The sequence below is a fragment of the Sus scrofa genome, chromosome 17 (assembly GCF_054392235.1).
Source record: "Sus scrofa isolate SSC_HxYL_T2T_F1_AM1 chromosome 17, Sscrofa_HxYL_maternal_Yorkshire_Landrace_v2.0, whole genome shotgun sequence".
Taxonomy (NCBI): Eukaryota; Metazoa; Chordata; class Mammalia; order Artiodactyla; family Suidae; genus Sus; species Sus scrofa.
The window spans coordinates 53,531,528-53,548,153 of NC_139399.1; the positions used below are offsets into that span (position 1 = coordinate 53,531,528).

Here is a 16,626-nt window from a genome sequence, read left to right on the forward strand (position 1 = left end):
CGGGGCCTATCCTGGCTTGGGTCAGCATCTCAGAAGGGGAGTCTCAGCTGGAGGCGCAGACTGGGGAGTCCCTGTCACCTAAAGGTGGGTGGGTGACTTCGCATAGGGTGACAGCTCTCAACTGAGAGGTGAAAATCTGGCCCAAACGCCTTGGGAAGCTTTGTGCAGACTCCTGTCCCTAGATTCTGGTCTGCTTCCCAGGCACTTCAGCTTGCAGAGACTCCCCAGGCAACGTCTCCATCTCAGCTCACCCAGGACCACTGGCACGTGCAAAGGAGGCGGGAGGAAAGGAACCTAGGATGGGACCCCGATCAATGGCAACCGAGAGAACAAGCCCACAGAGGAGGCCGGACAGGAAAGAGGGTCCAGAGTCCCCAAGGCAAAGGAGCTGGAGGAGGAGGCGCCACAAGTCAAGGGCATCAAAAGCTGGAGGGCTTGGCTGGGGGAAGAATGGGGGCCAAGGGAGAGGCCTGGCTTTGCACTCTTTTCTTCATTTGCTAAGGCAAATTAGGTGAGCATATATACATGCTGGTGAGAAGGTGTCTCGGGGTCGCCAATGCCACCTCTGGTTTCTATGGCTCAATGCTGACAGTCCAACTCATGGCTGTGATTTTTTAATTTTTTTGGTCTCTTTACGGCTGCACCTGTGGCATACGGAGGTTCCCAGGCTAGGGGTGGAATCAGATCTGCACCTACCAGGCTACACGACAGCCACAGCCTCGCCAGATCCGAGCTACATCTGCAACCTACATCACAGCTCACCGCAAGGCTGGATCCTTAAACCCCTGAGGAGAGCCAGGGATCAAACCCGCATCCTCATGCCTACTAGCCAGGTCCATGACCACAGTCTTCATGGCTGTGATTTATTACAGCAAAAGGAGACAAAGCAAATCAGCAAGGGAAAAAGGTACATGGGGTGACATCTGGAGGAAACCAAGCAAAAGCTCCTAGGGGCCTCTCACGGTAGTCATTAAGGATGCACTTAAGTCCTCTAGCAACAAGCTGTGACGGCTCATGTGAAGTGCTATCCATCGAGGAAGATTCATTAGAGACTCAATGCCCAAAGTTTTTACTGCCTGCTGCTCAGGTGGGCACCCTCTGCCTAGCAGTCAAAATTCTGGACTCCCAGAGGGAAAGCAAGGCTCAGCATAAACCACTGGGTTCCAATATGTGGTCACAGTTCTGTGAGTTAGGGAGGGATGGGCACACTCCAGAAGTCCAAGGTTCCAGCAAGGGAAAGTCTGACAGCTGGTGGGGTCTTGTGCCCTGTGAGGCCGAAGGGGGCTTTGGTCGCCAAAAGCCCAGGGAGCACCGAGGTAAAAGGAGCCTCCCTCTGATGGCTGAAGTTTTCTCTGTCAAGAAGAAGAGAACTTTGCCAGGGAAGGAGAGGGACATGGAGGCCAGAGGAGACTGGGAGAAAGCCAGCAAAGCACAGGGAAAAGTTGCGTAGCCAAGCTGCCTGTCCAGATGGGGCTAGGCACCATCCACAGAGAGAAGACACAGTTTTAAGATGAACAGAATGTTCCCCAAGCAGCATCCATCCACCTGAGAAAAGGTAGAGAAGAAAAAAATCTGGATTTGTTCAGCTGTTGGGAACTGGGGTTCCAAGAAGGAGATTGGCAGGTGTGATGACTATGAAATCTACACAGACTTGGGAGGAAAGGACCACCAAACAGAGGTAAATGGATGGCACACGGAACAGTGGGATCTCGACACTGGCACCTCCATCCAAAATGGCAATTTGACTGATTGAAACAATCAGACCAAGGCGGTACCTAGAAGTCACCTGATGCATGAAAGCCTTGTATAGAATCCTGGGCAAGCAGTCATGGGGTTCTGCTTGAATACATCTGATAACAGGAAACTCAGCACTTTCTGAGGCACCTAAGCATTTCTGGGCATTTGTAGTCATGTGAAAATCCTATCTACTGCCAACAGAAAGTCTGCCAACGGAAACTTTTGGACTGCTTCTGCCATCTACAGCTGTCCAGAGCAAGGGGCCAGAGGATGGCACCCTATCTGCAATGAAACCATATTGGTGACCTTCCCACTGTCCCACAGCATAGGTGTCCCTCACTCCCAGGATTTAATGACCATGTGTGTGCCATGGCTAAGACCTAAAATCCAGCCTCTTGAGAGTGGGATCGACTGGGATTTGGGGGTTAGTAGGTGCAAACTATTCCATTTAGAATGGTTAAGCAATGAGGTCCTGCTGTACAGCACAGGGAACTATATCCTATCACTTGTGACAGACCATGATAGAACATGAGAAAAAGAGAATGTTTCTGACTGGGTCACGCTGCTGTACAGCAGAAATGGAACCTCATAAATCAACTATAATGTTTTTTTTAAAAAAATCAAATCAAATCCAGCCTATCTCCCAACTTCACAAATACTCAAGTGTAGGTCAGACACGCCCACTGCTCCACCCCATGGGCCCTCAAACTCTGAATGCACACAAATCTGAACGTGTGACCTTGTCGCCTCAACACACGCCGACACTCTGCATTGGAGGATGTGTCCGACCCAGTTTCCATCCGGGTGTCAACTCTCACTCTTTCTCCTCAAACGTCTAGATCATCACCCGTCTGTTGTTTCTTCCTCCTCTCTGGTTCTCGGCTCCATTGTCACCTCCCCCCCTCCATCATCACTGGCATGACTCCAGTTTTAGGACATGATTCTCTCTCCAGGCACCATTCTCTCTAAGATGGTTCTGAAGTTATCTCTATCCCATCATCTTGCCCTCTCCATCCATCTCCCTGGCAGAGAAGCAGAAGGGATGCTTTTTTTCCATCGTCCGAGGGACGGATAAAGAAGATGTGGTACATATATACAATGGAATGTTATTCAGCCATGAAAAAGAATGAAATGATACCATTTGCAGCAACACGGAAGAACCTAGAGATTCTCATACTAAGCGACGTGAGTCAAAGACAAATATCACATGACATCACTTGTATGTGGAATCTAACCAAAAAATGATACATAGGAACTTTTAAAAAACAAACTCACTCACAGATTTCAAAACCAATCTTATGATTATCTTAGGGGAAACCATTAGGGAGAGGGAAGATTTGGGAGGATGGGAATAACACATGCACACGACTGTATAAAACAGATGATTAACGAGAACCTACTGCATGGCACGGGCACATCTACTCAATAGTGTCTCACAACCTATATGGGAAAAAAGAATGGATGCATTTATATGTATGACTGAATTCACTCTGCTGTACACCTGAAACTATTACAACATTGTAAATCAATTCTACTCCAATAAAATTAAATTTAAAAAAATAAAAGCAAAGCTGGCCACAACACAGCACTACTTACAACTCATTAGAGGCTCCCATGGCTCTAGGGATACAGTCCTAATGTACTCCCATGCTCTGCATTTCTCTGCAACACCTGCCTGTCTACTTCGTCGACCTCACCCCTTTACTCCATAGCACCCTCCAACCACAATGAACCTTCTGGGCACCTGTAGAGTCGTGCTGGCTCAGATCTAGCCCATGGCAAAGGCTGTTTCCTCTGCCTCATTCCTACCCCTTGCTTCTACATGCAATGCTGGACTTCTTCTCATGGTTTCTCTGTTTCACAATTCTCTGTCCATGTATCTACCTCCTTTCAAGGTTTCTTATCTCCAGAGAAATACGTCTATTTTCTTCACCCATGTCTCCCAATTCTTGACACATAAAAAACCCTCTCTTAATATCGGCTGAAAGAAAGCAAGAATTCCCATCTATCAATCACCTCCAACAGTCTATTTCCTATACTTCTATTAATGCAATCCCAAAGAACATTTTTTTTTTAAGTTTCCATGGTTCACTAAAGATGCACAGATAATTTCCCCTTGGCTGAACATCTTGAGACTTTTTCCATGACTTACTGTTAAACCAGATCCACTCCATCTCATACCCAAACAATTCTCTTATGTAAAAACTTGCTGTAGCAGTTTCTTTTCAAGAGAGAAGGAAGGAAAACCCATTTTCAGGATGCAAAAGGGAACATGCACGGCTTCAGCTTTCATTTTTCTCTGGTTCATAGATTAATTTCTGGCTCAAGGATCTATGGCGAGATAGCAGCAAATCATACAGAAGAGTCCCGTGCAATTCATAGAAGCCAGTGAGAATGATTCTCTTTACAATCGTCCATTTTACAATGTGTCTAATTATAACTGAATAAATTACTTCTGCCATTCTGCAGAAATACTTAAAATAAATAGCTCTCTTTCCTTGAATTAAAATCATAGTCTTTTGTTCACTGCTTTCTGTTCCATAAAGCAACAGAGCCTGTTGATTAAAGATCATTTATAGGATTTCATTTTCAATCTATTCTATGATATCACTTTAAAATACCCCCCGCCCAAATATTCAACTGCAAGGAGGGATAAGAACTATTGGAAATTGGCTCTTTGACACTTTTTGATGAGAAATGAAGTTGTGGATGTAACTCTCCGCGAATGAACATATATTAGAAAAGTCTATTTTAATAACTGCTGGGAACTTCTCCCCGGATTTTTTTCTCTACCCAACTTCCTATATTTTTCTTGAGATTACAACATAATCCCCACTGACACACTAAATATTACCTCTCTGTATTGAATGGATGACACTGAGACGATAAATCACTTTGAGCTAACACAATATGCCAACCAGCCCCAGCTAAGCCAAATATTTGACGAAAAAGACATACAAACTGAAATTTAGCAAGGCAGGAACGCTCAGGGAATTATGTCCTGAATATCAACCATCTCTAGACCCTCTGCAATGAAAAAAAAAAACAAAACAGATGTATAAGGATGCCCTCTCTGAATGCATGAGATGAGGCTGTGCTCAGAGTCCCCTCACTGTGTAGACAGTCCTAGGAGACACCCTGGAAAAAGGCTGTGGTTAGACCACTCTCCAAACACAGTGGATGTCATGGCAAAATAAATGACTGGTCCTCAGTTCTGGACCAAAAAGATTAAAAAAAAAAAGAAGAAATCACTGTTTTCCTGCACTGGCGCAGAAATAAGCAAAACATCAGTGAAAAAGACTGTCCACAGCATCTACATGATGCTGACAAAGCTGACATTTCAGGGTTCCTCATGTGCCCAGGGCCCTTTCAAGGCCCTGTGCCTGATTTTGTGTTTAAAATGTTCTATTCTTTTTCTTAAGGAGTCTGCAGCATTGTGTACACTTGTGCAAAATCTCCTGAACCTGCCCCCGCTCACCCTGCTTCATGCCTCTGAACAGAGCTTCAGAGAGGCCCACAAGTGGCAGGAGGAAGAGGCTGTGTTCACAGGTCATCTGAAATCCCCTAAGACAGACCATCCATGGTCAGCACCCTGGGCCCATCCAGAGCGGCCCAGCAGAACCACGCTGACTCCAATCTCACTCCCCCTCGCCTCCCACTGAAACAGCCATGATAATTCATCCTTGAGCTCAGCGCCCTCTGCCCATGTCAACCCTGGACGATTCTCCAGAACTCACTAAAGGGGCACCAGCTCAGAGGGACCTCTCCTGGTGCCCTCCTCCCCCTACCCCCTGCCCGGCCCCGGATCAAACAGGCTACCTCTTTCTCTGTGTCCACCAGCTAGTGACCGCTCTGGGTCTGAAGTCTGCATCCTCCACTTACCAGAAATCCCCCACACCTCAGTTTCCTCGCCAGAGAAACGGGAGACAACACTACGCCCCCTCCTGGAATGGGCAAAAGGGTGGTCTTTGTTGCAAAGAGAAACTCAATAAACGCCAGCACACCCATCACCCCCACCTGTTATGCTCTCTCTCCAACCCATCCCTGGGCAAGAGGTACCCATCACAATAATGCCTAGACATTCCTTCCAAATCTCCTCCTCACTCCCCCACCACTTCATCATCATCTTACACATCCTTCAGTCTGAAATCCCGCAACAATTCATTCTACCTTCCCACGAGACTGGAGACTTCTTAATGGAGGAGATGAGAGCCCTGCACAGAGCTTGGCGCTTCATAAATGTTTGCTGAACACACAAAGGAATTACGTGATATTTATATCCTAACCAAAAGAGGTGTGATTCAATAATGCATCCCACAGTCTCTTGTTTGCTAACATTTTAAGTCTATATAGAAGAATTTGATGAAAAGTGGGAGAGATGGGAGGGGGAGAGGGCAAGGCCACTTTGCATTCTGTTTCTCTATATATTCCTAAGAGCCTTCCCTCTCCATCAGGCACCTGCAGAGCCCAAAGCTGCTAGTTGTCTACAAAACACTCCTCCAAGAACAGGGCCATCCCTCTACCTGTGTGTGTGGACAGAGCACCAAGGAGCCTGCAGATGAAAGGAGAATCTGGTGAAAGCCAAAGCCAAGCAGCAGACCTTAGCACTGTCACCCTTGGCAATCCTGCCCGTGGGATCAGACATCACAGACAATTCTATAACCCAAGAAAGGAGTTATATGCACAAAAGATCTCCTCCAGAGATGCAAAGGTTCCGTCTGTGGAAGTGGCAGAGAAGGTGTGATAAAGTTCATGGGGTGTGCTAATTCGAAAAGACACAAGCACCCCAATGTTCATAGCAGCCCTATTTACAATAACCAAGACACAGAAGCAACCTAAATGTCCATCAGCAGATTAATGGCTAAAGAATATATAGTATGTGTTTACACATACACACACACAAACACACACACATACTGGAATATTACTCAGCCATGAAAAAGAATGAAATAATGCCATTCACAGCAACATGGGTGGACTTAGAAATTATCATACTAAGTGAGGTGAGTCAGACAGAGAAAGACAAATACTATATATTATTTATACGTGGGACCTAAAAAATACAAATGAACTTATTCATGAAAGAGGAACAGACTCACAGACATAGAAAACAAACTTATGGTTACCAAAGAGGAAGGGGGTGCAGAGGGATAAATTAGGAGTATAGGATTAGCAGGTGTACACTATTATATATAAAATAGATAAGAATAGGATTTACTACATAGTACAGCGAACCAGATTCAATATCTTGTAATCAACTATCATGGAAAAGAATCAAATGTGTGTATGTGTATAACTGAACCACTTTGCTGTACACCTGAAACTAACACAGTATTGTAAATCAACTACACATTAATTTTTTTAAAAAAAGTTCATGAGTGTGACCTAAACACCTCTAGGCTGGGAGGTGTGATCTGGCTCCAGGTTTAACCTCATCTCTTGTCACGCCCTCACACCTGACCTTCCCTCTCAACCCCACGGAAGCAACAGTTCTTGGTGCCTCAGCCACTCATCCCACCGCTTTAGCGCATCCATCACCCCCACCTGGCATGCACTCTCTTCAACCCTCCACCCCATCCCTGGGGCAAGAGGCGCCCATTGCAATAATTCCTATAGACTTCTTCTAAACCCACCACCACCCTGTGAGGTCTCCGGACTCCTCTTCCTCAGAGTCCCCTGGCTCTTGCCATGTGGCTCTCAGCACTCTCGTTATCACGTCCTACTTGTTTGTGTGTCTTTCACCCACCAGACCAGACTACACGGACATGGAACAGGAACTGGCTGTTTCATCTCTGCAACCCCAGAGCCCAGCACAGCAGCTGAGGCACACAGCAGGAGCTCTATAATTGTCTGACGAGTGAACAGGTCAGTAAAGAGCTCCCTGAAAATAAGAGACTTAAATTACGTTCCCCATAAACCCTGAATTTCTTAAAAGAAAGCGCATTCCCAAACAATGGATCATTACCCCCAAACCAGTCTAGCTTTTTTTTTTTTTTTTCAGAAGGAATAAAGAATATGCGGGTTGTTTTTTTTTTTTTTTTTTTCAGGAAGAAATTACCCATAGCAGAACCACTCAGGAGGCTCAGGTGGAGCGGTGGTATAGAGTTTCAGCATGCTTCAAAAATGGACCATCTGCTACCTTTTTCATATGCAAAAAATAAAATAAGGCAGCAGAAGTGAAGAAGTAAGATGGGTTTTACTCTCACCTCCAAGACTGCAAAACATCAGTATCTCCTGCTCAAGAAGTCATTAAAACGTCCGAGGTAGGTCAGGGATGGTCCCCTCCCCCCCCCACAGTGTCTGTGTGATACTCTTACTTCTGCAAGACAAATTAATGCTGCAGAGTAACTGGAGAAAAGGGGAAAAAATGCTAATTCATGTTCACTTGGAATGCAGTTTGCTTTCATTGTTTTCTCATGTAATTACATATATTACCAATGTAATTACAAATAATACAGATATTTGATTTGTGCAATTATAGAACAGTACACAATTTTTAAATGTGGTACATTTCTTTCTCCCCAAGATCCTTCTGTGAAGGAAACAATTTATCATTTCTACAAATATGCCCCTGTGCTCTACATTTTAATAAAGTAAAAATTAGTAAATATTCGCCTTGCTTTTGTATTTTGACAAAATAAACTTTGTCATGGAAATTCAGGTTTAAAAAAGTTCATGAGATGCCTTGAAAAACTGTTTCCACTAGGCAAATTCTACCCATTGGAAAAAAGCCAGCTTCACTTCATCATTATCAAGAAAGGTAATTACAGAAGACCTACTGTGTGTGCGCGCAAGGCATGGTCCAGGGAGGCATGTGTGATGGCCTAGGGCAGAAGTAATAATGCCTCCGTGAACTGGTGAAGCACAGATACCAATGGAGCAAATGGACAGGAAGGCTGGGCTCTGTCTCTTCCCAGCTGTGCATCATTGAGCCAGTGATCAAACTTCTCAGAGCTTCCCTAAAGTGGAGGTCATACCATCTCATTCACTGTGCAGCATGAGGATTAAGTATAAGATAATGCGGAGTTCCCGTCATGGCTCAGTGGCTAACGAATCCGACTAGGAACCATGAGGTTGCGGGTTCGATCCCTGGCCTTGCTCAGTGGTTAAGGATCCGGCGTTGCCATGAGTTGTGGTGTAGGTTGCAGACGCGGCTCGGATCCCGAGTTGCTGTAGCTGTGGTGTAGGCTGGCAGCTACAGCTCCAATTTGACCCCTAGCCTGGGAACCTCCATATGCCCCAGGAGCGGCCCAAGAAAATGGTAAAAAGACAAAAAAAAAAAAAAAGGTATAAGATAATGTATGTGAGAGGCTCTAATGCAGTCTCACTGAGGTGGTTCACACAGCAAGCGGCAGGGGGGTTCTTGGTATAACAGCATAAGTCATAATGCTGGTTTACTGCTGCTGTATTTCGATTTGCAAGATCCCAGTCCATCCAACAGGCTACACGGCATCTAGAGCACTATCGCCTCTTGGTCTCCTGTTTTGGGAGTGAAATGATACCAACCCAGGCTCATTCAAAGTAGGAGGAGAATTAGGAAGGGCCCAGATGTGGAAATTGGGTGAACACCCTGGAAGTTTTGCAGGGAGGAGAGGATGTGGAGGGGACGGCAGAATTCTCAACTGGAAAGACCAGAGGGAATCTCCAGATAATTCTCGTCCAACTAGTGGCCCACACTTAGACGCTGCTGGATCCACACAAGAGGATACCTCTTGGTGAAAAAGCAGCCAATATTTAAAATCAGGAGATTTCCTATAAAAAGTTAGATTGAGACATTGTCTTGAAAAGGCAAGCATGGGCAAGAGAGAGCCCCAGCTGCTTCATGGCAACGGCTGGTCAGAGCCAAGGAACAGCACCCTCCAGCTGGCCTCACGTCCTGAAGTGTGTCCTCCACTGTGTTCATTATTTGCATAAACTAAGGCATCCCCCCAGGACACAAAAACTGGGAGATTCTCAAATGGTGCTCCACACAACACAAAGGCGACCAGTAACAGATGGTGGCCTGCATCTCCCAGCTAACGCTCAGGTCATATCGGCTGGAGGCTCCCATTTCTGGGGCCAGGACAGCTCTTCCCAGAAGACACAATCACAACTGTGACCATGACCTCTACCAGGTCTTCAAACATCTGAAGCTCACTCAGCTCCAGGGAGAAAAGAAACGCTAGAAGAAAACTAGTACAGCCCCCACAATGGGATGTCCTGCCTCCCCAGAGATGAAGGCAGACGTGGTCTGCCATCACCTTTAACCTCATGTCCAAGAAGGGAACGGAGGGGCCATAGTTGGTCTGAGATGTTCTCCGCCTACATATTCTCTTTTTCTTTCTTTTTTTTTTTTTTTCTGTCTTTTTGGGACCGCATCTGTGGCATATGGAAGTTCCCAGGCTAGGGGTCAAATCGGAGCTAAGGAGGAGGACAAGATGGCGGAGGAGTAGGGGGACACGCTCGCCCTCTCCCACAAACACAACAAAAAAAGCACATCTACAGAAGAAATGACTCGCACAGAACAACAACCAATCGCTGGCAGAGGAACCTAAACTCCAATAACGGCAAGAAGTTCGTGACATTATTGGGCAGAACGGGAGAAAAGAGGAGAGTGAGAGAAGGTGAATCCGAGCGGGACGGGCGCTCCCGAAAGGGAACTGCGGAGGAGAAAGGGATCCCGCACCCTGGAAAGTCTCCTACCGGGGGAAAGATCAAACGAACCGGAGGAATCTCCAGATGCAGAGAAGAGTGTAGCAGTAAGTCGGAGTACGGAAAAACGATCAAGAACCCAACGGACCATCTGAACTACGGGCACAGTCACCAAAAATTGAGACGCCTGGGTGGGGGCTGGGCACCGAATCCTCGGCTCCAGAGGTTAGTCCCCGGGAAAGGGCCGGGGGACGCCTGGGTGGGGGCTGGGCACCGAGACCTCAGCTCTGAAGGTTGGTCCCCGAGAGGGGGCCGGGGGACGCCTGGGTTGGGGCTGGGCAACGAGACCTCGCCTCCGAAGGTTAGTCCCCAAGAAAGGGCCGGGGGGCGCCGCCTGGGTGGGGGCTGGGCACCGAGACCTCGGCTCCAGAGATTAGTCCCCGGGCTAGGGGGGCGGGGAAGAGCGGAAACTGCTTGGGAGGTCTCTAAACCATTTGACGGGGCAGAGACTGCCTGGGAGACTAGAAAACAAAGCTGTCGCAGAGGAAGGGAGCAATACTCTAGGGGCGGGGAAGTGGAAAGCCGCCTCAGAGGGAACCTGGGAGAAGAGCCTGGTCTGCGCCCGTGCTGGGGAGGGGAGAGAAGAAGGGGTGGGTCCCCATAGAATACCCCCCACGCCACAGCAAGCTTACAGGCCCGCTAGCTAGCAGAAAGCTGTGCTTCCCAGTGCATTCCCTCCCCCCACCCCCGCCACCCCCTACGCTCTCGCCGAACCTGGGGCTGCCTGCCATCCAGGAGGGCTGGCCTCAACAATTGCCTGAAGCCTACCACCGCAGGGGCTCTCCCTGCACGGGCCTGCTTGCCCTTTGGAGGGGCTACACTTCCACAGAGCAGCACCAAACACCACCAGCCCCCTAGAAAAGGCCTGCAGCCCAGAAAAGCTAGAACAAGCCTAGCCAGGCCATGAATAGATCGACCTAATTCTCCGACGGTTTTTCTGAGACGGGCTCCCCCGGGGAGGAGCCTCTTGAGTCTCCAAGGGCCTTGCTACACGCCCAAGACCCCAGGGGGTGCTAAGACCTAGGGGACCAGCTGCATAGGACTGCCAGCTCCAGGCAGGACCCCCTGCAGCCCAGAAAAGCTGCAACAAGCCTGGCCGAATTGGGAAAAGATCTCAGACGGTCTTTCTGAGTCGGGCTGTCCTGGGGAGGAGCCTCTTGAGTCTCCAAGGGCCCTGCTACCCGCCCAAGACCCCAAGGGGTGCTGAGACCTAGTGGACCAGCTGCATAGGACTGCCAGCTCCAGGCAGGACCCCCTGCAGCCCAGAAAAGCTGCAACAAGCCTGGCGGAATCGGGAAAAGATCTCAGACGGTCTTTCTGAGTCGGGCTGTCCTGGGGAGGAGCCTCTTGAGCCTCCAAGGGCCCTGCTACCCGCCCAAGACCCCAGGGGGTGCTGAGACCTAGTGGACCAGCTGCATAGGACTGCCAGCTCCAGGCAGGACCCCCTGCAGCCCAGAAAAGCTGCAACAAGCCTGGCCGAATCGGGAAAAGATCTCAAACGGTCTTTCTGAATCGGGCTGCCCTGGGGAGGAGCCTCTTGAGTCTCCAAGGGCCCTGCTACCCACCCAAGACCCCAAGGGGTGCTGAGACCTAGTGGACCAGCTGCATAGGACTGCCAGCTCCAGGCAGGACCCCCTGCAGCCCAGAAAAGCTGCAACAAGCCTGGCGGAATCGGGAAAAGATCTCAGACGGTCTTTCTGAGTCGGGCTGTCCTGGGGAGGAGCCTCTTGAGCCTCCAAGGGCCCTGCTACCCGCCCAAGACCCCAGGGGGTGCTGAGACCTAGTGGACCAGCTGCATAGGACTGCCAGCTCCAGGCAGGACCCCCTGCAGCCCAGAAAAGCTGCAACAAGCCTGGCCGAATCGGGAAAAGATCTCAAACGGTCTTTCTGAATCGGGCTGCCCTGGGGAGGAGCCTCTTGAGTCTCCAAGGGCCCTGCTACCCGCCCAAGACCCCAAGGGGTGCTGAGACCTAGTGGACCAGCTGCATAGGACTGCCAGCTCCAGGCAGGACCCCCTGCAGCCCAGAAAAGCTGCAACAAGCCTGGCCGAATTGGGAAAAGATCTCAGACGGTCTTTCTGAGTCGGGCTGTTCTGGGGAGGAGCCTCTTGAGTCTCCAAAGGCCCTGCTACTCGCCCAAGACCCCAAGGGGTGCTGAGACCTAGTGGACCAGCTGCATAGGACTGCCAGCTCCAGGCAGGACCCCCTGCAGCCCAGAAAAGCTGCAATAAGCCTGGCGGAATCGGGAAAAGATCTCAGACGGTCTTTCTGAATCGGGCTGCCCTGGGGAGGAACCTCTTGAGTCTCCAAGGGCCCTGCTACCCGCCCAAGACCCCAGGGGGTGCTGAGAACCAAGTGAAATCTGCTACCATCGTGGGGTGGACCTCCCAGTCCTGTCTGCCCTCAGGAAGTCCTCCTTTGCTTCAAAGAAACACTGTTAGTCCCATCAACACTCCAGAAAAGCCACACTGCCTCAAAAAAAGATTGACCAACAACGACAGCCCTCAGGAAATATTCCACGGCAGTGACAAGGCAAACACTACCCGATAACGGAGAGTACAACTCCCTCAGGAGAAAGAAGACAACAAGCAAGATGAAGAAGCTGAGAAACCACCCCCAGTCAAACCAACAGGAGAACTCACCTAAAACAGTCAACAATGAAACTGATCTCTGCAGTCTGACAGACCTGGAGTTCAAAAGAGAAATAGTGAAAATACTGAAGGAATTAAGAGAAGATATGAACAGCAATGCAGATACCCTCAGAAAGGAGCTAGAAAATATAAGGAGGAGCCAAGAAAAACTAGAACATTCATTTGCAGAGATGCAAACTGAACTAGGGGCAGTAAAAACCAGAATGAATAATGCAGAAGAACGAATCAGTGATATGGAAGATAGAATAATGGAAATCACTCAATCTGGTCAACAGACAGAAAACCGAATCAAAAAACTGGAAAGCAATATAAGAGACCTATGGGATAATATAAAACGAGCCAATCTACGCATAATAGGAATTCCAGAAGGAGTAGAAAAAGATAAGGGAATGGAAAATATATTTGAAGAAATTATCGCTGGAAACTTCCCAAATCTAAAGGATACTGGATTCAAGATACAAGAAGCACAGAGGGCCCCAAACAAACTGAACCCAAACAGACCCACACCAAGACACATCATAATAAAAATGGCAAAAGTTAGTGATAAAGAGAGGATCCTAAAGGCAGCAAGAGAAAAACAGAATGTTACCTACAAGGGAACCCCCATAAGAATATCAGCTGATTTCTCTACAGAAACACTACAGGCCAGGAGGGAATGGCAAGAGATATTTAAAGTGCTCAAAGGAAAAAATATGCAACCTAGAATACTTTATCCAGCAAGAATATCATTTAAAATAGAAGGGGAAATAAAAATTTTTCCCAACAAACAAAAACTTAAAGAATACAGCAACACAAAACCCAGGTTAAAGGAAATATTGAAAGGGCTTCTCTAAACCAAAAGAAAGGAAGGAAAGGGAAGAAAAAAGAAAAGAAAAAAAAAAAAGAAGAAGAAGAAGAGGAAGAACTAGGACAGAGGAAGATACAATCAGAGAGCAGTCATTCAAATAAGCCAGCATACAGATTTAATCATGAACATGCTTCAAACAAAATAAAATTAAAAAGAAAAAAATAAAAGAGTCATCAAAACCATAAAATGTGGGCAAGGGATGTTAGGAGGTAAATAATCCTTTTTGTTTGTATGTATGTCTCTCTTCTTAATTTTAATATAATAATGAAGTGTTTGAACTTACAGGACCATCAGGCTAAAACACACAATTATGGGAAGGGGTTAGCATACTTAAAAAACAGGGCAACCACAAGCCAAAACCAAATATTGCATTTGCAAAAAATGAAAAAAAAATACACTCAAGCAGATAATAACAGGAGACCATCCAACCAAAAAAAAAAAAAAAAGAAAGGAAGAATGGAGAACCATAGAATCAACTGGAACACGAGGATCAAATGGCAATAAATAATCATCTATCAATTATCACCTTAAATGTCAATGGACTGAATGCCCCAATCAAAAGACACAGAATGGCTGAGTGGATAAAACGGCAAAAACCTTCAATATGCTGCCTACAAGAAACTCACCTTAGGACAAAAGATACATATAGATTGAAAGTGAAAGGCTGGGGAAAAGTATTTCATGCCAATAGACATGACAGAAAAGCAGGAGTTGCAACGCTCATATCAGACAAAATAGACTTTAAAACAAAAGACATAAAGAAAGACAAAGAAGGACACTATTTAATGATTAAGGGATCCATCCAAGGAGAGGATGTTACTATCATCAACATATATGCCCCAAACATAGGAGCACCCAGATACATACAACAAATATTAACAGACATAAAGGGAGATATTGATGAGAATACAATCATAGTAGGAGACCTAAATACCCCCCTCACATCAATGGACAGATCCTCTAGACAGAAAACCAATAAAGCAACAGAGATCTTAAAGGAAACAATAGAAAAGTTAGACTTAATTGATATCTTCAGGACACTACATCCAAAAAAATCAGAATACACATTCTTCTCAAATGCTCATGGAACATTCTCAAGAATCGACCACATATTGGGACATAAAGCGAATCTCAATAAATTTAGGAGCATAGAAATTATCTCAAGTATCTTCTCTGACCACAATGCCATGAAATTAGAAATCAACCATGGGAAAAGGAAAGAGAAAAAACCTACTCCATGGAGACTAAACAACATGCTACTAAAAAACCAATGGGTCAATGAGGAAATCAAGAAGGAAATTAAAAACTATCTTGAAACAAATGATAATGAAGACACAACCTCTCAAAATCTATGGGATGCTGCGAAAGCAGTGCTCAGAGGGAAATTTATAGCAATACAGGCCTTTCTCAAAAAAGAAGAAAGATCCCAAATTGACAACTTAACCCTCCACCTAAATGAATTAGAAAAAGAAGAACAAAGAAGTCCTAAAGTCAGCAGAAGGAAGGAAATTGTAAAGATCAAAGAAGAAATCAATAAAATAGAGACTCAAAAAACAATAGAGAAAATTAATAAAACCAAGAGCTGGTTCTTTGAAAAGGTGAACAAAATTGATAAACCCCTGGCCAGACTCACTAAAAAGAGGAGAGAAAGAACCCAAATCACCAAAATTATAAATGAAAAAGGAGAAATCACAACGGATACAGCAGAAATACAAAAAACCATAAGAGAATACTATGAACAACTATATGGCAATAAGTTTGACAATCTGGAAGAAATGGACAATTTTCTAGAATCTTACAGCCTGCCAAAACTGAATCAAGCAGAAACAGACCAACTGAACAGACCAATCACCAGAAATGAAATTGAAGAGGTCATAAAATCACTCCCTACAAATAAAAGCCCAGGACCAGATGGCTTCACAGGTGAATTCTATCAAACATATAAAGAGGAATTGGTGCCCATCCTCCTTAAACTCTTTCAAAAGGTTGAAGAAGAAGGAATACTCCCAAAGACATTCTATGAGGCCACCATCACCCTCATTCCAAAACCAGGCAGAGATACCACCAAAAAAGAAAACTATCGCCCAATATCATTGATGAATATAGATGCAAAAATTCTCAACAAAATCTTAGCCAACCGAATCTAACAACATATCAAAAAAATTATACACCATGACCAGGTTGGGTTCATCCCAGGTTCACAAGGATGGTTCAACATACGCAAATCAATCAACATCATACACCACATTAACAAAAAAAAGGTCAAAAATCATATGATCATCTCAATAGATGCAGAAAAAGCATTTGACAAAGTTCAACATCCATTCATGATCAAGACCCTCGCCAAAGTGGGTATAGAGGGAACATTCCTGAATATAATCAAAGCCATTTATGATAAACCCACAGCAAATATAATCCTCAATGGGGAAAAACTGAAAGCCTTCTCACTCAAATCTGGAACAAGACAGGGATGCCCACTCTCACCACTGCTCTTCAACATCGTTTTGGAAGTCTTAGCCACAGCAATTAGACAAACAAAAGAAATCAAAGGCATCCATATAGGAAGAGAAGAGATCAAACTGTCACTGTATGCAGATGACATGATTCTATACCTAGAAAACCCTAAGGACTCAACCCCAAAACTCCTTGAACTGATTAATAAATTCAGCAAAGTGGCAGGATATAAGATTAACATTCAGAA

General features: G+C 46.0%; 1 protein-coding gene across 13 annotated transcripts in view; it reads right to left on the reverse strand.

Annotated features, from left to right (window-relative positions):
• Positions 1 to 16,626, reverse strand: part of PTPRT (protein tyrosine phosphatase receptor type T) — a 1,176,585-nt gene that overhangs the window by 1,120,178 nt on the left and 39,781 nt on the right. The gene's annotated exons all lie outside the window — the stretch shown is intronic.